The sequence below is a fragment of the Oncorhynchus keta genome, chromosome 15 (assembly GCF_023373465.1).
Source record: "Oncorhynchus keta strain PuntledgeMale-10-30-2019 chromosome 15, Oket_V2, whole genome shotgun sequence".
Taxonomy (NCBI): domain Eukaryota; kingdom Metazoa; phylum Chordata; class Actinopteri; order Salmoniformes; family Salmonidae; genus Oncorhynchus; species Oncorhynchus keta.
This window is the reverse complement of record NC_068435.1, coordinates 7,509,064-7,536,443: the sequence shown is the minus strand read 5'-3', so window position 1 is coordinate 7,536,443 and position 27,380 is coordinate 7,509,064. Positions and strand designations below refer to the sequence as shown.

General features: G+C 42.1%; 1 pseudogene; it reads right to left on the bottom strand.

Annotated features, from left to right (window-relative positions):
• Positions 1 to 103: 103 nt before the first annotated feature.
• LOC118376965 (myosin heavy chain, fast skeletal muscle-like) lies at positions 104 to 21,889 on the bottom strand (annotated as a pseudogene).
• Positions 21,890 to 27,380: the final 5,491 nt, after the last annotated feature.

Here is a 27,380-nt window from a genome sequence, read left to right as displayed (position 1 = left end):
CGCATCTTTGCTTTTGGAATCTTAGATTGCGCCTTAAATTAAAGTACAATATTTGTACTATATAAAACAGCTGTTTGCTGAGTAATGAGTCCACAGTCACAAAGAGAGTGTACGTAAGCCGACACGTTTTTAATGCAAGTTAAACATTTCACTGTGAAAATCATATTTTATGCAACACAGGAAAATGATGTAAGACTTTGGTCTTGTTTACTCAGCAACTTCTTTGCCCTGTAAGGAAGACAGAAATAAAATAATGGATGAGTATTAATAATGGATATGTAAAATATATGAATATATGAACAGTTAGAGATAATGTAATGGATGAAGCATTAAAGGCTGAGCTTTGATTTTCAATGTTGAAGTACCAATTTAGTTTTGAATTCATCTATTTTGACCCTACCTGATATGTGCTTCTTAGAGGTCTTAAATACATTTTAGTGAGTGTAAAAGTTTGGTTTTGACCTCTGTGAGGACCGACTCATGAGTGGTGTTGATGTGGCCATATTTGAACATGAGTCAGGTTTAGGTTTAGTAGCAACTCTGTACCTTTCCAGTGTCGCGGGTCTTGGCTCTGAGCTTGTTGACTTGAGACTCAGCGATGTCAGCACGCTCCTCAGCCTCCTCCAGCTCATGCTGAACCTTCCTGAACTTAGACATGTGGCCGTTGGCTTGTTCCTCCTGGGTGCGGAAAAGAGAGGGGGAGCATAAAATCAGCATTCAAAGTTTGAAGCTTCAGGTAGCAAATTAATATTATAGGTATTTTAAAGTACTTTTTTATTGACAGATTTAGGAAAACAATGTATATAGGGAGATAGATGATCCAGCAGAGAGAATGAGTGGTGAAATGGGGGATCAAACCACTGCCTCCAGGGATGTTCAGTGTCTAAAACAAGTATTCACACCCCCTTGGATAACATCACATTTTATAGTGTTACAAATGCAGATTAAAATGGATTTAAATTCATTTTTTGTTGTCGTCAACGATCTACAAAACATACTCTGTAATATCAAAGTAGAAGAACAATTTAAAAAAAACATTGGTATTAATAAAAAATTAATAAATAAAAACTATATCAGGACTAGATAGGTATTCACATCTTTGGCTGTGTCTTTGTGTCTTTATGTCTAAATCTCTGGATTGTGCAATACTTTCATAATTATTCAAGATCTGTCGATTTGGATGTTGATCATTGCCATACAGACATTTTTAAGTCTCACCATCGTTTTTCAAGAAGATATAAGTCAAAAATCCTTCTCATTAGCTACCCACAGTTAATGCTACGCCACAGATAGCCTAGCGGTTAAGAGCGTAGGGCCAGTAATCGAAAGGTTGCTGGTTTGAAACCCCCCAGACGACTAGGTCAAAGTCTGTCGGTGTTCCCTTGAGCAAGGCACGTAACCCTAATTTCTCTGGATGAGTGAGTCTGTTTAAAGAATGTGTTTGGAGCGAGTATTTGTCTGTAAGCTATTTTATCTTAATTTATAGGCTGTTAAAAATGTTTTTTAGTTGAGTGTATCAACTGATGGCCTGTATTTGTCTCCCAGTGTCTGGTGAAAAGCAGACTGAATATGTTTTTTCTCTAGGATTTTGCCTTTGCTTTACACCATTCTGTTTTTTTCTTCATCCTGATAAACTCCCCAATCCTTGCAGATATAAAGCATTCCTTTAACAAGTTAATTCCTTTGCCATTTTTTTAACCTATCTACCAATCAGTGCTCTTCTTTGTGAGGCATTGGTTAAAGCCTAAACTAAACTGTATGGATATTAAGGTTTGTAATGTCTACAAGGGAAAAAATATGTTTATCAATGTACGCTGACAAAGTATGTGACTCACCGCTTCCTCAGCCTGCCTCTTGTAGGCCTTGACTTTCATCTGCAGCTTATCTACCAGGTCCTGAAGTCTGACAACATTCTTCTTATCCTCCTCAGTCTTTGGGACAAGATCAAAGAATCAATGTCACATAGTTTTATACACAAACCTGTCTGTGTTAGTGTCAAGTTTGGGATGAAGGCACTTTCTGTTACCTGGTAGGTGAGCTCCTTGACTCTGCGCTCATACTTGCGGACTCCCTTGACTGCATCTACACCTCTTCTCTGCTCAGCCTCCACATCAGTCTCGAGCTCACGAACCTTTTTGGACGCAACAAATCTTAGTACAACAGAGGTATATTCTTCTACCCAGTCAAGGAGGCACAATTGTTTTCTGTTCCTATGTACTTTCACAATTTAAATAAAGGGATCTGTAATGATACAATTTCATTATCTATGTGGGGTATTGAGAGAAAGTCATTACACAATGCTCCTGTGTATTTGTATGATTAAATACATTTCCAGCAATCAGTATTTCGATCCACCCTAATCCACCCAACTGTTAACTCACCCTGGACTCCAGTTTCTGGAGCTGCTTCTTGCCTCCCTTCATGGCCAGATTCTCAGCCTCATCCAGACGGTGCTGCAGATCCTTGACTGTGACTTCCAGGTTCTTCTTCATCCTCTCCAGGTGAGAACTGGTGTCCTGCTCCTTCTTCAGCTCCTCAGCCATCATGGCCGCCTGAAATCGTAGTTTGTTTAATTTCTGCACCATTTGGCACCAATCATATCGTTCCTCTGAGATCTTTGTTCTGTTAAACCATCCCAGATAGCATTGACCTTTGGATACAAATCAAGTGAATGCAATTGAACAGATCATAAGGACTCACGTCAGTGATGGCCTTCTTGGCCTTCTCCTCTGCATTCCTGGCCTCCTGGACAATGTCTTCCACCTCTCCCTGCACCTGCACCAGGTCAGACTCCAGCTTCTTCTTGGAGTTCAGAAGGCTGATGTTCTGGAGGAGAAGTAAGAAACAACATGTGACTCTCAAGACAACTTTCAGGTAACATGGCAGAAACGGTATGCTTGGTTGAGTTTCATTAGAAACGGATTTTGACCCATACCTGGGAGTGCAGCAGTCCAACACGCTCGCTGGCGTCTACCAGCTCCGTCTCAGCAACTTTGCGTCCTCTCTCTGTCTGCTCCAGAGCAACTCTCAGCTCCTCGATTTCAGCCACCATCAGACCGTTCCTGCGCTCCACCATGGCTGCCTGCTCCTTCATGTCATCTGCAGCGCGGACGGCGTCATCAAGGTGCAACAGGGCATCCTGGGGTTCACAATCACATGGGTTCATTAGGACTTGTGGAAGTAGAGGATCAGTGAAAGAAATGTTAATTGACAAGAATTTCCCCAATATCTCTTTCTACACTATATTAGTCAACTCAATTCAATTTCTCTGTTCTATTCATTCCTACAGATTCACAAACAAATCTCTCCCTAACCTTCAGATTTTTTTGCCTGATATCCCAGTCCCTTTACCTTGAGCTGTCCCTGGACGTTCCTTAGCTGTTTCTGGGCCTCAGCGGCCTGCCTGTTGGCGTGGCTCAGCTGAACCTCCATCTCGTTCAGGTCTCCCTCCATCTTCTTCTTCACCCTCAGGGCATCATTCCTGCTCCTGACCTCAGAATCCAGGGTGCTCTGCATGGAGTCAACCATCCTCTGGCTGTTCCTCTTGATCTGCTCCATCTCCTCGTCCTTCTCAGCCAGCTTCCTGTCCACCTCACCCTTGATCTGGTTCAGCTCCAGCTGCACACGCAGAATCTTGGATTCCTCGTGCTCCAGTGTTCCCTGGACAAAGAGAAGCAGTCAGGCCAATTGTGTTCAATACATTTGGATGTGTATAACACAAGGAATTAAATATATATGACTACAATAAACACCAATACAGGGAGTGTGGGACTGTAGCTGGCGTTGGATAGTGTACCACTTTAGTTGTATTGTTTGTATATCGTATTTTACATTTGTGTGACTGTCCTTGTCTATCAGTGTTTTGTTACTTGTTGTCTTGTGTTTTTTGTGGACCCCAGGAAGAGGAGCTGATGCTTCTGCATCCAAATAATCCAAATGATCAAATGAACACTGCTTTTCCCATCAAACAGCTGTAGTTTGTACCTCAGCCTCCTCCAGAGCGGTCTGGATCTCAGACTTCTCTGTCTCCACGGTCTTCTTGGCCTTCTCCAGCTCATGGATGCTCTTGCCAGTCTCTCCGATCTGCTCAGTTAGGTCACCGATCTCCTCTGCACACACCAAACACAGGAGCAGTTTAGACTTGGGAGATTTTCAATGGGTATTGTCAATGCAATGAAGTTGACATTGAATCATAATAATTCCTGGGGCCGAGCTTCCTGCCATCCAGGACCTCTATACCAGCCGGTGTCAGGGAATGCCCTAAATATTGTCAAAGACTCCAGCCACCCAAATCATTGACTGTTCTCTCTGCTACCGCATGGCAAGCAGTACCAATGCATCAGGTCTGGAACAGACAGGACCCTAAACAGCTTCTACCCCAAGCCATAAGTCTGGGTAGATATTGGTTACTATGTAACGATCTACACATCAACACATTGACTCGGTACTGGTGTCTTGTGTACATGGCCAAGTTATCGTTACTCATTGTGTATTTATTCCTCGTGTTATTTTTGTCACTATTATTTCCTTTTTTTCTCGCTGCATTGTTGGGAAGGGACGTAAGCACCTGTTTTCTACGAAGCAGGTAACAAATACAATTTGATTCATGAATTAATCAGCACTTCATAGGTTCTTGTAAATCTAAATGCCCCCACTCCTTTGGGTTGTTCAAAGGAATACCGATTATAAGTTGAAAAAAATGTAAATGTTGATGTTTACACTAGTCAAACATGAGCCCAATAGAACTGCTGTCAAATGCTCACGTTGCAGGTTCTTGTTCTCTCTCTTCAGAGTCTCCAGATGATCCAGAGCCTCCTCGTAGGAGTTCTTCATCTTGAAGAGTTCAGTGCTCATTGAGCGAACCTCCTTCTGAGCTCCTTCCAGCTCAGCCTGGCCCTCCTCATACTTCTGCTTCCACTCTGCCAGAACCTGGGGAAATCCATGGTATATTCATTAGGTCTTGATGAATATTTTAGAATCAGAAATATGCTAGAATTATGCTACATTTGATCATACAGTAGACATAAAATATCCCTCTAGGTTGAGGATAATTAATTTTCACCTTGTCAAAGTTCCTCTGCTTCTTGTCTAGGTTGGAGGCCATGGCATTGGCTCTCTCAACATCAATCATGAGGTCCTCCACCTCTCCCTGCAGCCTCTGCTTGGTCTTCTCCAGGGAGGCACACTTGGAGTTGGTCGCCTCAATGGTCTCCTCAGCCTCCTGCAGACGCTGGGCCAGCTTCTTCCTGTTTGACGACAGAGGGTTTACAAACGTTACAATACATCTCAACGTGACTTTTTTAAAAAGAGTTCCCTACCACTCACAATCCACACCCTATATTTGAGTTTTGCTGTTCCATGCGACTCACTTTGACTCCTCCAGCTCTTCTGTGCGCTGGATGGCATCAGTTTCATACTTAGTCCTCCACTGAGCCACCTCACTGTTGGCCTTGGACATGCCGCGTTGCAGCTCTGCCTTGGCCTCCTGCTCTTCCTCAAACTGCTCTCTCAGGAGGTCACAGTCATGGCGGGCAGACTGGACACCGTGGGCCAGTGCGTTTTTAGCCTTTTCGAGACAAATATAGAGAAATGTAAAGACTAAGAGAGATTGTAAAACATATGACAGTAGAAGTCTCTGAGGGTGGCCTGGTTACCGTCTATATCAGGTGTGGGCAATAATTTTGTCTCGAGGGACACATTGGGATTCCCTTACCTTGACCTCCTCCTCAATCTGCCTCTTCAGCTCCTCCACCTGCTGGGTGAAGGCCTGTTTGCCTCTGGTCAGCTGAGACACCAGAGATTCCTTCTCCTCCAGCTGGCGGCCAAACTCACCTGCAGGGACAGAGGGACATCTTGTTAAAAGGGTCTTTGTTCTCTAAGATTGAACATGTATTTCAACTAGGGCAATGTCAGGTGTTGAATATTCGGGGTTTGGTAGGTTACTTTCTAAATGTAGCCCATTACAGTTACTAGTTACCTGTCAAATTGTAATCAGTAACGTAACTTTTGGATTACCCAAAATCAGTAATGTAATCTGATTACTTTACATTACTTTTGGATTACTTTCCCCTTAAGAGGCATTAGAAGCAGACAAAAAACATCCATCAAACCCATTTGGTGTGTCATCAAAGTGGTCTCTGAATTGTGGTCAGACTCGCTCAGGTGGAACTAACAAACTTGCGAGAAAACAAATGAAGTCAATGTATTTTTTTGCCAAACATCATTTCTCAATTTAAAAGTAATCAAATAAGTAATCATCTAGTTTTTCAAAAGTATTAGTAATCTGAATAAAATATTTTTTTCTGATAATGTAACAAATGGCTCTAAAGTGAGACCATTACAGTTTAAGTCAGAACAGTAGAAACTCTGTGGACTGGAATACGTGGATACAGCCCCCAATACTTGTTATTGTGTTTTACTGGAGAATTCATTGGTTTGTTGTTCTTTGTTGATGATGGTACCATTTTCTGTCAGGAGTCTGGCCCTCTGTCCACCGATGTCGTTGATCTGGCGGACATTCTCCTCATTCTTGGTCTTGATCTCGCTCAGCTGGTCCTCAAGAGTACGGCACATCTTCTCCAGATTGCCCTGTTAGTGAAACATGTTCCATCATTACTTTATATATGAGAGTCCTGTCAACTTCAGTTCACTTGAATGGTAATGTCGTTGACCCTCCTCAACACTGCTTGATCAAAACATCACTACTCACCTTAGCCTTGGCGACGGCCTCCATGTTGCTGGAGAGGTCATCAATTTCCATCTTGTACTCACTCTTCTCCTTCTCCAGCTTCTGCTTGACACGCTGCAGGTTGTCGATCTGCTCCCGAGCTCAGCCACACTGTCGGCCTGTTTCTTGCGCAGAGCGGCGGCCGTGGACTCATGCTGCAGGGTGGACTCTTCAAGATCACGACGCAGCTTCTGGAACTCAGCCTCACGCTTCTTGTTCATCTCAATCTGAGCAGCAGTGGCGCCTCCAGCCTCCTCCAGCCTCTCGCTGATCTCCTCAAGTTCCCTGGAGAGATCGGCTCTCTGCTTCTCAACCTTAGCCCTGGCAGCACGCTCAGCCTCAATTTCCTCCTCCAGCTCCTCAATACGGGCCTAGAACAGGAAGCAGGAGCACAGTTGATGGATACTACAATACATAAAACAATAATAGTATATATATTTTTTAAATGTGTTCATACAAAACCAGTTACACTAATATATTCAGTAGATAGCATCCCATGCGGGAATCAAAACCACAACGGTAAGAAACCACATCTTCCAAAAAATGTGTGCTACCAGAATATTTTTTTTAGGAGATGTTTCAGCTGTGTGCTTTACTGTACTAGAGCTTAGGTCCTGTACTGTACCTGGAGTTCCTTGATCTTCTTCTGTAGCTGAGCTCCCAGAGACTGCTCATCGTCAATTTTACTGAGGAGCTGGGATGTCTCAAACTCCTTCCTAAGAAACACAAACATGTTGATTGCAAGGTTGGTTTCGGTTCAATAGAGTTAGAGTATAATAATAATAATAATATAAGAGTATCATACGTATCGCATGTAAATGCTCATTCGTAATTGCAAGAATTAGTCAAGAACAACCATTATTGTCAATATGGCAGGTATTGTTTGCTTACTTCTTGATTTTCTCATCAGACTGCTGCTTGTCATTCTCCAGGTCCATTATGGACTCCTGGGCCAGTTTCAGATCTCCCTCCAGCTTTCTCTTGGCTCTCTCAAGGTCCATACGGACCTTCTTCTCTTGCTCCAAAGAACCCTCAAGCTACAAGATAAAAACACACATGTATTGTTCAAATCTAAACAACAGAAGATAATAACATCCAAAAAGTCCAACTCCACTCACGTCGTCCACTTGCTGTTCCAGCTTGGTCTTGGCCTTGGTCAGAGTGTTGACTTTGTCCTCCTCTGCCTGCAGGTCATCCAGTGTCTGCTGGTGGGCCTCTTGGAGGGCTTTCTTCTCCTTGGTCAGCTTGGCAACACTCTCATCCATAGACGCCATCTCCTCTGTCAGGTTTTTAACCTGAAAACGGACACCACATAATTAGCCTTTTGTTACTTCACATAAATGGGAGATTTAGTTTCAAATGTATTGCATTCATTTAATTCAGATTAGAAATGTGTCAACAGGTACTGTTCTATAGATTCAACACTAGGTGGCAGTGTACTCCATGCCAGTGTACTGAATGGAAGTTATAAACGAGGGGCAGCTGAACATACAGTAAACGTGGGGAGTACCACTATTCTACTATTTCGTGTCTTCATGTTTCCGCCACCCACAATACATCTGGAATTCCATTTCTGTTGAGTTATGTTTTGAGTTGATTATGGTTTGGGTTATTGTTTGGTTAAACTGTCTTTGGTAAGACACAATACCTTGTTTTCAGTGGCGTGCTTCTCCTTCTCCACTTTGGCCAGGGTGAGCTCCAGGTCATCAATGTCCTTCTTCAGCTCAGAGCACTCATCCTCCAGCTTCCTCTTCTTGGCAGTCAACTCAGCATTCATCTCCTCCTCATCCTCCAGCCTCTCTGTCGTCTCTTTGAGTTTGGCCTCCAGCTGGATCTTGCTCTTGATGAGCCCCTCACACCTTTCCTCAGCATCATTCAGATTCTCTGATTCCTGATTTTAGAACAGGAGAAAAATCAGCCTCCTCACTTTATCAAAATATGGAATTTATTTAGTCATAGGGTAGCCTATTGGCAGGGTAGCCTATTGGCAGGGTAGCCTATTGGCAGGGTAGCCTATTGGCAGGGTAGCCTATTGGCAGGGTAGCCTATTGGCAGGGTAGCCTATTGGCAGGGTAGCCTAGTGGCAGGGTAGCCTAGTGGCAGGGTAGCCTAGTGGCAGGGTAGCCTAGTGGCAGGGTAGCCTAGTGGCAGGGTAGCCTAGTGGTTAGAGCGTTGGTCTCGTAACCGGAAGGTTGCAAGTTCAAACCCCCGAGCTGACAAGGTAGAAATCTGTCGTTCTGCCCCTGAACAGGCAGTTAACCCGCTGTTCCTAGGCCGTCATTGAAAATAAGAATTTGTTCTTAACTGACTTGCCTGGTAAATAAAAATAGAGTTCACAGCAAATTAATATTCATAAAATATGTGTTTAACATGTGCAATAAAAAAAATTGTGTATTCATGTGTATGAAAATATGACCTTATGAGGATCATGTCTCACTCACAGATGCAACTTGGAGTGCCAGGTCGTTCTTCTCTTGCAGAATGGACACCATCTTCTCCTCCAACTCCTTCTTCTTGGCCAGAGCCTTGGCCAGGTCTGTTTTCATCTTGTCAAAGTTCTCCTTCATGTTGGCCAGCTCCTTCTCCGTCTCAGCGCTCTTCAGCAGGGGCTTGATCTTGAAGTACACCTTCATCCATGGCCAGGTTTTCACATTCATGAATGAACGGATGTTGTACTGGACGGTGAAGATGGCATCTCTGGTCGACAGAGAGGATACAGTGACATGGTGAGTGACATGCTTAAAGCTACATTCTGGGATTTGAAGAACAACATCCCCCCCAACACTTTGAGTATACAGCTGAGGAACGGAGCTAAGGAAATGGAACAACTCATACATTCATAGACAGAGTTCTAGATGCAAGGACTGACAGGTCATGCTTAAATCAGGAGGCATTTTATGTTATTTAATAATGAATGGATAAATATCACCAATATAAATTACAACTGAACAGCTTTGCCAAATCCCAAACTGCAGCACTAATAGAGCATTATAAGACCTACTTTCTCTTTCTGATCAACTCACAGCATATACAGTATGTGATCATAATGCATTACATTCAGGTGGTTCACATAAAGCTTTGCCAAGATGTCTACTCTTCCTCACCTCCTCTCCATCATCTTGGTGAACTCTTTTCTCATGAGGAATCCACGGCTGAGAGCCTGGACCATGCCGACCAGAACAGCCAGCTTCTCATCTCTCATCTCCTCCAAGACACCCAGCAGACCGGCTTTGAAGAACACCTGAGACACAGGTCAACATGGCCATTGGAACCAGAGTCAGATGGTGACAGATAGAAAGGGTTGGATCAGAACAGGGGAACAACATCACTAGATTCATTTGAACAATATAAAGATTGCAGTGCAAACAAACAAACCATGGGACAGCTTGTTTAGAAGTTGGAAGTTATTGCAGAGGTGTAGATGAATAATGTACACAGATAACTGAAGCCATACCACTCTAACACAATGCACATGATAATGAGTTGAGTTTCTAAACTTTTTCCACCTTTTTCAGAAGTTTAAATGTCAATCAGCAGTTGAAGAAATAACAAAATGTACTCCCTGCCCCTTTTTCAGTAAAAAAAACTGTGATGGGCCTGGAGAAATGCAACAACTCTCAAATTCATAGACAGGATGCAAGGACTGACCATCCATGCTATTAAATGATAGGTTTAACCATTTTTTGAGGCTATATAGCGTTAGTTTACATTTACTTAGTTTAAAAACCATTAGAGTAAAATAAGCTTATCCTTCGGGTTCCACAGTTGAACTGAGCTCATGAGGCATTTATACGTTATATTCTTCAAGAATCAATGGGTCCATATCATTAATTTATCATTTAAAAAAATGGATGCAACTGCAGATTGACCCTTTAAATGAAGAAGAAATGATGGATAGATCAACTGGAGACATGTTGAATGGTTCATGTTTAAATGATCATTGAAGTTGTGTTTGGATGTCAGTATTTGCGGGAACAGGGGAGGGGGGTGGTATTTGACTGACCTTGGTGTGTCCAAACTTGTAATCGTCGTGATTTATATCAATGGACCCAAGCAGCTTCTCAGAAGCCTTCTTGTTATCCATGAACTGGCCCTCAGGGATGACACTGGCATTCAGTACTTTGTACCTGAATGAGGAGACATTTTTAACACATGTCAAGTTGTAATAGGTCGGTTATATTTACATAAAAGCTAAGCCTATTCTGATGCTGGGTAAACCCTTGGAGCAGGTGTGTGTGTGTGTGTTGTGTGAGTGTACCTCTGCTTGAAGTCAGCATAGATGATTCTGCTGGGGAAGCCCTTTCTGCAGATCCTGATACCCTCCAGAACACCATTACACCTGAGCTGGTGGATAACCAGGAAGTTCTCCATCAGACCTGGAAAAACAAACCATGTCTCTTTAATACTTATTAACAGATTAAAGGATTGGGCTTGTTAAGGTTACTGATACTGTACTGATAAGATGTCATATTTAACTCAGTATTTCTTGTACCTGGAGTCTTTGACTCGTTCGGGATCAGGCAGCGCACAAAGTGAGGATGAGTGCTCCTCAAGTTGGTCATCAGCTTTTGTAAGTTCTCCTGGAAGAGGGTTACAAACCATTTTCTCAGAAATCATTTATGTTAATCAATGCACCTTTTGGAGGACTGAATATACACATTTCAAAAGCTCACCCTGAACTGTGACGACACAGTCTGCATGGAACCACCCTTCTTCTTGCCTCCTTTCTTGGTCGTATCTGTTCAAATGTGAATAAATAAAAGATCATTAGAAATGAGAGAATCAAATGCTGCCAACGGGATTGTGCAAAATAACACCTATTGAACGAGTAAATGAACCCAGCAAATAACCCTGATAAATTGTGATTCATTCAAAGAATTCAAAGCATTGGTCACCAACATGTCGATCGGGATTTTAAACCGTTTCATGTCTGAAGGTAGAGAGCAAATCAACTGCACGTATAGGCCTACTGCTGACCAATCAGATAGCTCACAGCACCGTGCCTGTACAGTTTCCTCGAGCCATAGACTGTAAAAACAAGAATCGGACCCACAACAAAGTTACTACTTTGAGATGTAAAAACGATATAAACTATGACAAGAGAGAGACTCGACAACTACAGCAGAGCGGTGACTACAACCAGCACTGTAGCTGTAATGAATGACTACAACCAGCACTGCAGCTGTAATGAATGACTACAACCAGCACTGCAGCTGTAATGAATGACTACAACCAGCACTGCAGCTGTAATGAATGACTACAACCAGCACTGCAGCTGTAATGAATGACTACAACCAGCACTGCAGCTGTAATGAATGACTACAACCAGCACTGCAGCTGTAATGAATGACTACAACCAGCACTGCAGCTGTAATGAATGACTACAACCAGCACTGCAGCTGTAATGAATGACTACAACCTGCACTGCAGCTGTAATGAATGACTTCAACCAGCACTGTAGCTGTAATGAATGACTACAACCAGCACTGCAGCTGTAATGAATGACTACAACCAGCACTGCAGCTGTAATGAATGACTACAACCAGCACTGTAATTGTAATGAATGACTACAACCAGCACTGCAGCTGTAATGAATGACTACAACCTGCACTGCAGCTGTAATGAATGACTACAACCAGCACTGCAGCTGTAATGAATGACTACAACCTGCACTGCAGCTGTAATGAATGACTACAACCTGCACTGCAGCTGTAATGAATGACTACAACCAGCACTGTAATTGTAATGAATGACTACAACCAGCACTGTAGCTGTAATGAATGACTACAACCAGCACTGCAGCTGTAATGAATGACTACAACCAGCACTGCAGCTGTAATGAATGACTACAACCAGCACTGTAGCTGTAATGAATGACTACAACCAGCACTGCAGCTGTAATGAATGACTACAACCAGCACTGCAGCTGTAATGAATGACTACAACCAGCACTGCAGCTGTAATGAATGACTACAACCAGCACTGCAGCTGTAATGAATGACTACAACCAGCACTGCAGCTGTAATGAATGACTACAACCTGCACTGCAGCTGTAATGAATGACTTCAACCAGCACTGTAGCTGTAATGAATGACTACAACCAGCACTGCAGCTGTAATGAATGACTACAACCAGCACTGTAGCTGTAATGAATGACTACAACCAGCACTGCAGCTGTAATGAATGACTACAACCAGCACTGCAGCTGTAATGAATGACTACAACCAGCACTGTAGCTGTAATGAATGACTACAACCAGCACTGCAGCTGTAATGAATGACTACAACCAGCACTGCAGCTGTAATGAATGACTTCAACCAGCACTGCAGCTGTAATGAATGACTACAACCAGCACTGCAGCTGTAATGAATGACTACAACCAGCACTGCAGCTGTAATGAATGACTACAACCAGCACTGTAGCTGTAATGAATGAGTACAACCAGCACTGCAGCTGTAATGAATGACGACAACCAGCACTGCAGCTGTAATGAATGACTACAACCAGCACTGCAGCTGTAATGAATGACTACAACCAGCACTGTAGCTGTAATGAATGACTACAACCAGCACTGCAGCTGTAATGAATGACTACAACCATCACTACAGCTGTAATGAATGACTACAACCAGCAACAGCTGTAATGAATGCAACTAGCACTGCAGCTGTAATGAATGAGGACAACCAGAACTGCAGCTGTAATGAATGAGGACAACCAGTCTGCAGCTGTAATGAATGACTACAACCAGCACTGCAGCTGTAATAAATGACTACAACCAGCACTGTAGCTGTAATGAATGACTACAACCAGCACTGCAGCTGTAATGAATGACTACAACCAGCACTGTAGCTGTAATGAATGACTACAACCAGCACTGCAGCTGTAATGAAAGACTACAACCAGCACTGCAGCTGTAATGAATGACTACAACCAGCACTGTAGCTGTAATGAATGACTTCAACCAGCACTGTAGCTGTAATGAATGACTACAACCAGCACTGTAGCTGTAATGAATGACTACAACCAGCACTGCAGCTGTAATGAATGACTACAACCAGCACTGCAGCTGTAATGAAAGACTACAACCAGCACTGCAGCTGTAATGAATGACTACAACCAGCACTGTAGCTGTAATGAATGACTTCAACCAGCACTGTAGCTGTAATGAATGACTACAACCTGCACTGCAGCTTTAATGAATGACTACAACCAGCACTGCAGCTGTAATGAATGACTTCAACCAGCACTGCAGCTGTAATGAATGACTACAACCAGCACTGCAGCTGTAATGAATGACTACAACCAGCACTGCAGCTGTAATGAATGACTACAACCAGCACTGCAGCTGTAATGAATGACTACAACCAGCACTGTAGCTGTAATGAATGACTACAACCTGCACTGCAGCTGTAATGAATGACTACAACCATCACTGTAGCTGTAATGAATGACTTCAACCAGCACTGTAGCTGTAATGAATGACTACAACCAGCACTGCAGCTGTAATGAAAGACTACAACCTGCTCTGCAGCTGTAATGAATGACTACAACTAGCAGTGCAGCTGTAATGAATGAGGACAACCAGCTCTGCAGCTGTAATGAATGAGGACAACCAGCACTGCAGCTGTAATGAATGACTACAACCAGCACTGCAGCTGTAATGAATGACTACAACCAGCACTGCAGCTGTAATGAATGAGGACAACCAGCACTGCAGCTGTAATGAATGACTACAACCCATGCAGCTGTAATGAATGAGGACAACCAGTCTGCAGCTGTAATGAATGAGGACAACCATCACTGCAGCTGTAGTGAATGAGGACAACCAGCACTACAGCTGTAATGAAAGACTACAACCAGCACTGCAGCTGTAATGAATGAGGACAACCAGTCTGCAGCTGTAATGAATGAGGACAACCAGTCTGCAGCTGTAATGAATGACTACAACCATCACTACAGCTGCATACAACGAGTAAAGCAAAGTGTTCTGATACACTTGTGTTGTTATTATTAGTGGCTTGTGTCTTATTTAATATCGAGGAATATTTCAGTTTCTCTGGTCACCGCAGTAACAACAATGAATTGGTGTATGAGGCAGAAAGAATGCAGTGTGCGACTTGAGTTTCACCATCAGCTGGAAGACTGTGTCCCCTTTTCTCTTTACGGAGGGAGGGAGAGTGGAGGGACAGTGAGTCGGGGGAGAGGCAGTCTCACCTCTGCTCCCTCCCTCCCCTCAGACTGACCATCAGATGGAAGGCTGTCAGTCCATTAAAAAAAGGAAACTATTATTCTCACTCAGCTGTGGCTCACAAGTAACGACAAATGATCTATTACCAGTGTGATCATATACCTATTTTCTTTATGTAGATACAGAATTTCAAAGTCGTCTGAAAAACATCACATTGGCAGGGCAATTGAAGTATAACCTGTATACAGTGATAATGTATTGGGCCTATAGCCCACTGAACAAACCTCATTACTACAGAGCTGTTTTTAATTGGGTAATGTTGCATAGGATGTAATGTTCATGTTTAAAAGAAATCTGAGCAGTAGATCTTGGCTTGCATTTTGAATCAGAAAGTGATCTTGACTCTGACAAGGTTGGTGGCCAGTGCTTTAAAACCAATGTGGGTCTGAGTTGTAACTATTGCTTATTAATTTAATCTTTTGACTTGATGCTAGTCTTACCCTCAGGTGGGGCAGCGGGATACAGAGCAGCCAACAGTTTGACTGAGGACTTCCCGTACATCTGAATAACTGAGTCGTTCAGGGGGTCCTTGTTCTTCTCCAGCCAGCCAGTGATGTTGTAGTCCACAGTGCCGGCATAGTGCACCAGGGAGAAGTGGGCCTCTGCCTTGCCTTTGGCAGGCTTGGGTTTCTCATATGCCTTGGTTTTGCCAAGATGCTGATCGTTCAGCTTGTTCTTGAAGGTAGTGTCTGAAGCCTTGGGGAACATGCACTCCTCTTCAAGGATGGAGAAGATGCCCAATGGCTTTACAAAAAGAGATGTTTATCAAAAGAGTGTGATTTTACATTTAGGATAACATTTTATTTATTTAGCAAACATAATTTTATAGGATTATATTCATTTAGGGGGACATCATAGGAAACATATTGAGTTCTCAACAGTCAGAACATTTTTACCATTGTGATAATATCTCTCAATGTGCTCCCTATGAGCTTTGATGTTGCATCCCATTATAATCCTTACAGACAATTTACCTTCTCAATAAGCTCAATGCAGGCAGCCAAGTCCATGCCGAAGTCAATGAAGGCCCAGACGATTCCCTCCTTCTTGTACTCCTCTTGTTCCAAGACGAACATGGTGTGGTTGAAAAACTGTTGCAGTTTCTCATTGGTGAAGTTGATGCACAACTGCTCCATGCTGTTGTACTGTTGATGGAATTTCAGAAGGGTTAATTTCATGATACAAGGTTGTAAATCCTTCTCAATCACAACTAAATGTCTTGTTCTGGTCTCATACTCACATCAAAGATCTCAAATCCGGCAATATCGAGCACACCGATATAGAACTGTCTTGGATTCTTGGTGTCCAACATCTCGTTGATACGGATGACCATCCACAAGAACATCCTCTCATAGATGGACTTGGCCAGAGCCATGACTGCATTATAAACCTTCAATGATAATGCCTCAAATTAATACATGATATATTGACCATGTCCAGTGATAAGGTTGGGAAAAAAAGCAATGCAATTGTCCCCAAAATAATTCATGTTGTCAGAAAATATTTGATGCTGTGTTTAACCGCCTTACCTGAGGCACAGTCTGTCCCTTGGTCACGTACTCGTTGCCGACCTTCACTCTGGGGTAGCACAGACATTTCAGCAACTCAGCTGAGTTCAGGCCCAGCAGGTAGCCGATTTTATCAGCCACTGGAGAGAAAACCAACAACCAACAACAGATCGCTTGATTCTGACGTCTTTTATCGGTTCAGTTTTCATTTTCACCCACATCCATTATTCTAATCATTTCTGGAGGTTGGAATTTGATCTCCAAAATGTATATCCTGCCTGACGTTCATGTGGCACCGTCTGTCTTGGTCATTTCCTGTAAAAGGACCAATGAGCACCAACATGGGAAGTTCATAGGCACATCTCAAATTGGGTGTCAAAAGAAAGCAAAGAGTCTATATGTTCTAGAAATTAAGGAAAATATAAATACATATATATATTTGTTTTACCATTTGCCATCTTGAAAATGAGGAATAAACAAATGCTTTGATTTCTGGTCAAACAGATGAACATGAGTTTTATAAAACAGCAGAAAAAGTCTTAAACGCTATTAGAAATAATACTAATATCAACACTTATATTTTGTTTTGGAGAAATGTTTCTGCCTTCTCTATGTTTAAAAAACATTGCCTTGTGCATTAAAATTCTGTTACCTCATGAGGAGGGAGAACAATGAAAATTTACAGAATTAACAAGTAAAGGGAGACCTGCCAATTAGTTAGTGTTTTTACTCATATCAATTCAGTACAGTAGTGTATAGTTCAGTTCAGTAGTGTATAGTTCAGTTCAGTAGTGTATAGTACAGTACAGTAGTGTATAGTTCAGTACAGTAGTGTATATTTCAGTACAGTAGTGTATAGTTCAGTACAGTTGTGTAGTTCAGTACAGTAGTGTATAGTACAGTACAGTAGTGTAGTTCAGTACAGTAGTGTAGTTCAGTACAGTAGTGTATAGTACAGTACAGTAGTGTATAGTACAGTACAGTAGTGTATAGTTCAGTACAGTAGTGTATATTTCAGTACAGTAGTGTATAGTTCAGTACAGTAGTGTATAGTTCAGTACAGTAGTGTATATTTCAGTACAGTAGTGTATAGTTCAGTACAGTAGTGTATAGTACAGTACAGTAGTGTAGTGTATTTTTGCTATGGGTATTATATTATTCATTTGCTATGACTTTTCAAATCACCCAGTTGTGCTATTTGCAGACATTGTTGAATCTGAATTCAGAGCAGATATTTAAGAGTGTTTGTGGAAAACGTGGGCACAGAAAAAACTGAGGGAGATTTTACCAAAATTCTTGTTACCAAAATTCTTGTTACCAAACTTTGCACATCTGCACAGTAAATGTGTTTTCGTAATATGTTCCGTGTAAATTGTTAAAAGTGTTAATTGTGTATTGAGTTGAATGGTTTGCTAAACTGTAAAATGTATGATTTTTGTTTGTCGTACATTTTAAATTCAAATCTCAACACAAATCCGTTTCCGTGGAATGAACTTCTTACGTTGTTATTTCTACGTTGGGGAAAGGGACTAATGCTTTCCATATATTACGTCTTACGAGTGGGACTCACCCTCGGTTCCATCTGACTCGGCCTGCTCCTCACGTTGCTTCTGCTTGAATTTCAAGTTGCCATGGTGCATTACAGCTCCTGTCAGCTTGTAGATGGCCATTTTCTCATCGTTAGAGAAGCCCAGGATTGTAATTGCATCCTGGTATTAAAGAGGAAGTACAACAGTGAGGAACTGAATGGTAGTTTGCTCAGTTACAGTACACTACCGTTCTGTGTTCAGTCCAGAACAAATGGGATTGTTAGAATTAACTGGCTTCTCAGTTCCACATTGATTACTTTTGGCCAACACACTAGTATGTGACAGCACAATATGAGTTTTACACAGTTCCACAGGGGACTTAGTGGCAGTCTCTGATGTCTTACATGTGTATGCCTCAAGGTGAAGTGTGAAGGCATGAAGAATGGCCTTGAAGCACATGACTAACTAACACAAGGTGGCCAATTGCCATCAAGTTGGATTTTATCAATGCATTCAGTGTGTATTGTGGTCCTACCCATTCCATGTCTAGAGTTTGGTTCACACTTTGTATCACTCACATCGGTGGCATCCAGCTCGACCTTGTCGTCAATGCTGGCCACACTGATCTGACCCTGGCTGATCATGGGGAAGTCGTAAGGGTTGGTGGTGATGAGTGTCATTTCTGTGGACAACAGAGAATGGCTTGTCAGTTAAATCACTGAGAATTCTGCTGTCCGACCTTTACAGTATCTCTCCCTCCTTTACTCAATAGATGGACTCAAGGATACATGCAGTATATAATGCATAGCATCAAAAGAGGGGGACTGAGGCTCCTGGACTAGTGCATCACAGTGCATTAGTTGATCTTTCCCATGAAAGACCTTGAAAGACCTGACCCATGTTTAGATGCCTTGTTACCTTGGAAGTACTCATTATAATAACAGTGTGAACTATGAAAACATTTGAATAAGTTCCACAGAGGGCGGTGTTAATAATTTCACCTTAACCTGTACTTTGCCTTACCAACTAGCTCAGGTTTGTGGTTGGTCATCATCTGGTAGAAGATATGGTAGCCTCTCTCAGCGGGCAGCTGGAAGGCCACTCTGGACTTCTCTAGCAGGTCTGAGAGAGAGAGAGAGAGAGAGAGAGAGACAGAGAGAGAGACAGAGAGAGAGAGAGAGAGAAAGAGAGAGGGGGGAGAGAGAGAGAGAGAGAGAGAGAGAGAGAGAGAGAGAGAGAGAGAGAGAGAGAGAGAGAGAGAGAGAGGGGGGAGAGAGAGAGAGAGAGAGAGAGAGAGAGAGAGGGGGGAGAGAGAGAGAGAGAGAGAGAGAGAGAGAGAGAGAGAGAGAGAGAGAGAGAGAGAGAGAGAGAGAGAGAGAGAGAGACAGAGAGAGAGTGAGAGAGAACATAGGATAACATTACATTTAATGATTCAATCTCCAACAAGTATTCTGTGTGATTTATTGAAAGTATTGAGAAACAAGGAAAACCAACTCACAGGTCTCAATGTCAGCTTTAGCCAATTTTCCTCCTTGGAAGTGAATCCTGATGAATTTACCCTGTTGTAAAAGCATGGGGGTTAGAAATAGGTCAACTAAATGAATCTTACATTTTAAGTGTTTCTAAAATCCCCTATGGGAGAAATAAAAGGTGGAAAAACAATTGGAAGCATTTCCCTGTTTTTACTGCAAGGTTTTATGGGTATTATGACACCTATAGGGAGCCACTAAAAAATGTTTTCCAATTGAAGGTCACTTCCACAGTGTGCCCTTCATACTTACAAAGCGAGACGAGTTGTCGTTCCTCACTGTCTTGGCATTACCGTAAGACTCCAGCAGAGGGTTAGCTGCAATGATCTGATCTTCAAGAGAGCCCTGATTGAGACAAACACAAGTTGCTCAGAAACTAGAAAACACTTAAATTAAAACACTATTCACCGCATGAAAAACAAAGTTTACACAGAACACCAAACTAAAATGTGTTACCTTCATTTTGCTGGGGTCTACTTCCTTCTTGACACCAGAAACAGCAATGGTGGCGAAGTACTGGATGACACGCTTGGTGTTGACAGTCTTTCCTGCACCGGATTCTCCACTGGTTTATATAACAGAGAAAGATTGGTTTAGTCACATGTTTGAATGTCAGACATGTTTGAATGGCAGATTGCATTTCACTAAGAAATTGCTTTGAAAAATACACTGGAGACACGTTTTCTAACATAAGTAAATAATTAAAGAATATTCCCACTCATCGAGTCATTGTTAAGCATAGTCTAATCCATTCATAATGTCCTGTATTTTATAACACCCAGTCGTTACTACAGAAAGTCTAATCCATTCATAATGTCCTGTATTTTATAACACCCAGTCGTTACTACAGAAAGTCTAATCCATTCATAATGTCCTGTATTTTATAACACCCAGTCGTTACTACAGAAAGTCTAATCCATTCATAATGTCCTGTATTTTATAACACCCAAGTCACCCAATATATTAGAATAGAAACACCTTCTCAAGTGAAATGATAGAAAACAACTTACGTAATCAGGACGGACTGGTTCTCCTTATCTGGAACCAAAAAACATGTTGCTTATTATAACCAATCAACATTTGGAGTACATCATTGTATTCATAAGCATCATCATGAATTTCATTTTGGAAATGTTCCATTCAAGGCTAGAGAAATGAGAGATTCCCAGCAAACTGTTCTAACTTAGACTCGAAGACAGTAGATTCCATCCATGCATCCATCCATTTCTCCATGAGAGCTCGTACCAATCATCATGAACTGGAAGGCGTTGTCAGAGACAGAGAAGATATGGGGTGGAGCCTCCATCCTCTTCTTCCCTCTGTAGGCGTTGACAACCACTTCGTCGTACACGGGGAGCCACTTGTAGGGGTTCACCGTGGCACAGAAGAGCCCAGAGTAGGTCTGGATGAAAGGGATTTCAATTAGGAGCTTAGCAAAGTTAGATTGACTTTTACCTGGATTTATGTGAGGATGTGGGTGTACTATGGTATACTAATGTGGGTCTACTGTATTGGTATGTTTTGGTTTCTACTATTCATTTGAGTGTAGTGCTTTACGTGTGTATTTCTCATGTTCATGCATGTAGGAATTTCTTATGTTCATTTACAATATGTGTGTATGTTTATGCAGGTTTCTTACATAGATCATCCATGCTGCATAACGCTCTTTGAGGTTATACAACACAGAGGCTTCATTCAGGTAGGTCATCATGGCCATGTCCTCAATCTTGTCGTACTTAGGGGGGTTCATCTGGTAGATGTCTGCTTCTTTGAACTCTTTGTCCTGAAACAGTCAGAAATCTAGATTTCACACGGATCGAACTGGTCAAGACTCAATGCTTTTTGCTCATTAAAATGCTTACCCCCATTTAATCCAACTACTTTGTAATCACGCGCTGACAAATACATTGTGATTCTTGACTTGTCATTATCAATAATTCCATGACAGTTTTGAATAGCAGCAATAAAAATGCTTTGTTTGAAGGTTATATTTTGCTTAAAAAAGAACAAAGAAATGCTTCTTAATCTTTTTTTTGTTACTGATTTCATATTTAGCTTTTGGCATGTCTTTGACAATATAGATAATGTTTTAACTTCAATACTTTTCAGGTAAGACTTACCATTGTAGTGCCGTCAGCATTTGTGACTTTGACAGTACACTTTCCCTCTGTCCTGCCAGTGATCAAACCCTTAAGGTACAGCTCCTTGACATCTGTCACATAGCAGGCGTTCTTTGAATCAAAGGGTGTGGCTTGTGCCTCCATCCTCTCCCTCTCGGGTTTACGAAGGTACAAGGCTGCCTTGCCATAGATTTCCATCTCCGCGTCCGTACTCATGGTGACGGTTCACTAGGAAAGAGATTAAACAAGAAACATGATTGACTCTGTGGTGCTTCCTCCACAGTCAACAGAGTGAGCGGTACTGTATCTCACACATAATTATTTTCAGCACTTTTTATGTGAAGACAAACCATGTCTCACCTTTTTCCCCTCCTACAGTTTAATTTGTATGTCTTGGAGGATCCTGTGAAACATCAGGGTGTTGTGAATACGCACAAGTCTAAAACCTAGTAATTTGGCCCCTGAAGGGCAAGAAACATTTGGAATGGCATCATTCAACTCCACCATTACAGCAATGTACTATTCAACTACTGTTGCAACTGGTAACCTTCATTTTCCTACTTTACTGTACATTCTGTCAAGTAGCCCTGACAATCCAGCTACATTCTCGACCACCCCCTGAATTTACAAACAAATACAGGTGCAGCACTTTTCACCTTGAATGAAAGTGACAGATTTGAAGCAAAACACATTTAAAGTACATTTTAAATCAATGCCACTTGATTGAATATTGTAAAGCCTTACAATACATTCAATTATGAACTCAAACAATGCAGTTAGCTACCGCCTCAGATGCTGAGGACAAATATGAGACAAATGTAAAAATCTAAGGAGTCTTACCACAGAGGAAGAAGGTATCTGACTCATGGATACAGGGGCCTCAGCCTCCTTATATCTGGTTGGAAGGGACAACCAAGCAGAAGTTAATTATGGACACCTCTGGTAAAGGAAATGGATTGGATGAGAGGCCTCTGTGTGTCTGTGTCTCTCTAGCCCCACCCACTTCGAGGAGCACCACACTCCTTATTCTTTTACCATGGATTGTTCTAGACTATTTTGAGACCTTAAGGAGGATCAGGTTGCCTACTGCAGGAATGTCTACAAATGACATGTCCATCTAACTTGCTCCTAGAGTAGAGCTCTGTGGCTGACCTTGAGCTGCTGTACATACTAAACATGTACACACTGTCATTTACATAAATAAAACACAATAATTTAGTTTAGAACTTGGCCTACTGGTTCCATGTAAATCTCAGACTGGGAACAATGTGTTCTCCCGCTATCTGCAAGTTTGGCCAATGGCATAACACCTCTTTGACATGTAAATTCAACCAACCAATCTGAATACATAAATGTTAGAATGCATATTTCTGAAGAGTCTAGTAGAAGCAAAACCTACCCTGTTACACTACCCCAGCCGGTTGACTGAAAAGTGTGTCTGTCAGGGTGTTGGGTACACAGACTTTAAAATGACACATTTTCACCATGTAAATAAAGACTTGTATTTTGAAGATTCCTTATGAATGACGCTGAATTCATGTGTTTTGATTGTTACAGTGAATGGTACTACAACACAGGTTTAAAGGTGTAATGAATGGTACTACAACACAGGCTTAAAGGTGTAATGAATGGTACTACAACACAGGCTTAAAGGTGTAATGAATGGTACTACAACACAGGCTTAAAGGTGTAATGAATGGTACTACAACACAGGCTTAAAGGTGTAATGAATGGTACTACAACACAGGCTTAAAGGTGTAATGAATGGTACTACAACACAGGCTTAAAGGTGTAATGAATGGTACTACAACACAGGCTTAAAGGTGTAATGAATGGTACTACAAAGGTGTTATGAGCCTCTTCAAATAAAGTGTTACCAAAAGAACCACTAATACTGAAACAATTAATTTGTTTCTCCAAATTGGAGATTACATGTGAGATGTATCCTTAACATTATATATACTTCAGAGTTTTGTAGTTGTTAAAAGACATAGGTTCTTGGTATCAAATCAACACTTATTTTTTTCAAGTCAATCACGTCACAGCTTTTAATATCCATTGTATATTTTCTGTCAAACATCTGCAATCAATTGTTGTGTAAAAGTTATTTATTTCCAATTGGTTCAGATGAATTAATGTGTTATTCTGATTATTTCAGATGCAGCGTCTCATTCCATCCCCCTACGAGCAAAATGAAGATGTCACAATGTTCTCCCAACTTATTATCAACAATGTGACAATGTCCTGTATTAATAAAGTCACTGTTGGAAACATCACAGGGGGCGTTGCAGGAGACACATGATGAGTAGGCAAAGCAAACAATCTTTTAATTTCTTAGGCTATGCTATTCTCATCTCAGCAGTCGGGGCTTATTGTTTAAAGCCTTTGAAGTGATTGAGTATCGACCAACTCTTCCAAACAGCTGCCACAACATATTTTCGAGACACGTTTCTGGGTAGAGAGAGTCTTCTTACAATGAAGGTTATTAAAAAGGAGTTCGTGACATTAAAGGTATTTTAATGGGCAGGAGTGTAGATATCTTACATGATATTTAACCACTTGTCATTGTATCTGCAGGACATGTTTCTCTTAGATCCACAGTTGGGTATAAGCTTTGCTTAGAATCAGTTTAACAAGTCCTCAACTTAATAATTACGGGGGAAATTATAAAAGAGATCATTAGAATGATTTTAGATCAATATCAAAGTTATTCTGTGCTTACCTGGCACTCCACGATAGAGGGCACACTTGTACATTCGGCCACAAAGGCCAAAGCTGAGGATTCTCATAATGAGGTGAGCACTGTATCTGAGAGGTAAAACAGTAGCTGGACAGGAAAGGGTTAAGGTGTGCTGTCGATGAAGGCTGTGGACCAAGCCCGGGCCTGGAGAGCTGCTGGCAGTGTGCACAGGCTTTTTTCACTAACACACCTGATTGGTTCGAATCAATGCTATGAGGAGTTCATGAGCTGAATCAACTGTGATAGAGCTGACACACCTGATTGGTTCGAATCAATACTATGAGGAGTTGATTTGCTGAATCAACTGTGATAGAGCTGACACACCTGATTGGTTCGAATCAATACTATGAGGAGTTGATTTGCTGAATCAACTGTGAAAGGGCTGACACACCTGATTGGTTTGAATCAAAACTATGAGGAGTTGATTTGCTGAATCAACTGTGATAGAGCTGACACACCTGATTGGTTCGAATCAATACTATGAGGAGTTGATTTGCTGAATCAACTGTGAAAGGGCTGACACACCTGATTGGTTTGAATCAAAACTATGAGGAGTTGATTCGCTGAATCAGCTGTGATAGAGCTGACACACCTGATTGATTGGAATCAAGACTATGAGGAGTTGATTCGCTGAATCAGCTGTGATAGAGCTGACACACCTGATTGATTGGAATCAAGAATATGAGGAGTTGATTCGCTGAATCAGCTGTTATAGAGCTGACACACCTGATTGGTTTGAATCAAGACTATGAGGAGTTGATTCGCTGAATCAGCTGTTATGGAGCTGACACACCTGATTGATTTGAAACAAGACTATGAGGAGTTGATTCGCTGAATCAGCTGTTATAGAGCTGACACACCTGATTGGTTTGAATCAAGACTATGAGGAGTTGTTATGGAGCTGCTGTGGAACAAAAGTCTGTACACCTTGCTGCTGCCCAGAACCGTGATGGTAACATCATAAGGACATCAACGATATCCCAGAGTGTCAACCCCTGATGCTATTGTTAACCACCAGCTGTCCAGAACTGTTGTCAAACCATGATGCTGTTGTTAAATGCCAGCTGACAATAACTGTGCTAAAAATTCTGAGCTTGTTTTCCAGGCAACATATCTCAGTGTTAAATCTTTTACAGTAGCCAATGTCAGCGATGTGAGGACAGGGTCGACATACATTTTCAAAATATTGCGGTGTCCTGCACCGGATTCTGTGTTCCACATATTTTGTCGGAGCTTTACTTTAACAGCAAGTCTATGAAAGGATGACATGTCTAATTTAAAAAATATTGCTTAAAAGTATAAAGAAATTCATATTTGTTTACGCCCAACTGGTGCACTCAGTTGTGATAGAGCCGGGGTTGAACAAATGGTGCAGCTGGCCCCAGAACACTGTTGCAACAGCTGCGTATCCTGTACATACGACTAACACAACTTGAAACGTGAAACTGTTTCTCTCCGTCCACAGTAACATCAAATGTCCGGATAGACAGAGAAGGGTAGATGGTGAAGAGATGTGGGTTGACGGATGACCCCATTGTTATCGAGAAGGACCTTCCCAAAGCTACACCACAGGACAGAACTGTCAGGCAAGAGGCCCAGGACCACCGACTAATACCTAGCTACACCACAGGACAGAACTGTCAGGCAAGAGGCCCAGGACCACCGACTAATACCCAGCTACACCACAGGACAGAACTGTCAGGCAAGAGGCCCAGGACCACCGACTAATACCCAGCTACACCACAGGACAGAACTGTCAGGCAAGAGGCCCAGGACCACCGACTAATACCCAGCTACACCACAGGACAGAACTGTCAGGCAAAAGGCCCAGGACCACCGACTAATACCCAGCTACACCACAGGACAGAACTGTCAGGCAAGAGGCCCAGGACCACCGACTAATACCCAGCTACACCACAGGACAGAACTGTCAGGCAAGAGGCCCAGGACCACCGACTAATACCCAGCTACACCACAGGACAGAACTGTCAGGCAAAAGGCCCAGGACCACCGACTAATACCCAGCTACACCACAGGAGAAGACTCTCAGATATACACAACAACTGCTGTAGCTACTAACATACTGAACCCCCAGCCAAACGTAAAACATTTATAGTATTCACTCATGCCTGTTGGCGATGGATTGATTTCTGACTGAGACACTTATACAAAGAGTTACAATAATACAGACATGAGGAAATAAAAGCATTTTACATGTTTCCCCAGATCAGTGACTGAGACAAAAGTCTTGACTTTCGTTATATTTCTTAGATTATAAAATCAAGATTGACTAACCTTCTTTACATGCAGCTCCAGGTTTAGGTCAGGGTCAAAGAAGACGCCAAGGTTTCTGGACTTTACATTGGTGGAAACAGTTCGAAGGTTATCTACAATCTGACTCCCTTCAAGGTGGGGACCAAATACAACAACCTCGGATGTCTTATCATTGAGCTGGAGAAAACTGTCAGACATCTAACATTTGATGTCAGCAAGATACTTATGAAGGGTAGCTACGCTAGCTTGGTCAATGGTGAAGGGTAGCTACGCTAGCTTGGTCAATGGTGAAGGGTAGCTACGCTAGCTTGGTCACTGGTGAAGGGTAGCTACACTAGCTTGGTCAATGGTGAAGGGCAGCTACGCTAGCTTGGTTAATGATGAAGGGTAGCTACACTGGCTTGGTCAATGGTGAAGGGTAACTATGTTAGCTTGGTTAATGATGAAGGGTAGCTACGCTAGCTTGGTCAATGGTGAAGGGTAGCTATGCTAGCTTGGTCAATGGTGAAGGGTAGCTATGCTAGCTTGGTTAATGATGAAGGGTAGCTACGCTAGCTTGGTCAATGGTGAAGGGTAGCTACGCTAGCTTGGTCAATGGTGAAGGGTAGCTATGTTAGCTTGGTTAATGATGAAGGGTAGCTACGCTAGCTTGGTCAATGGTGAAGGGTAGCTATGCTAGGTTGGTCAATGGTGAAGGGAAGCTAT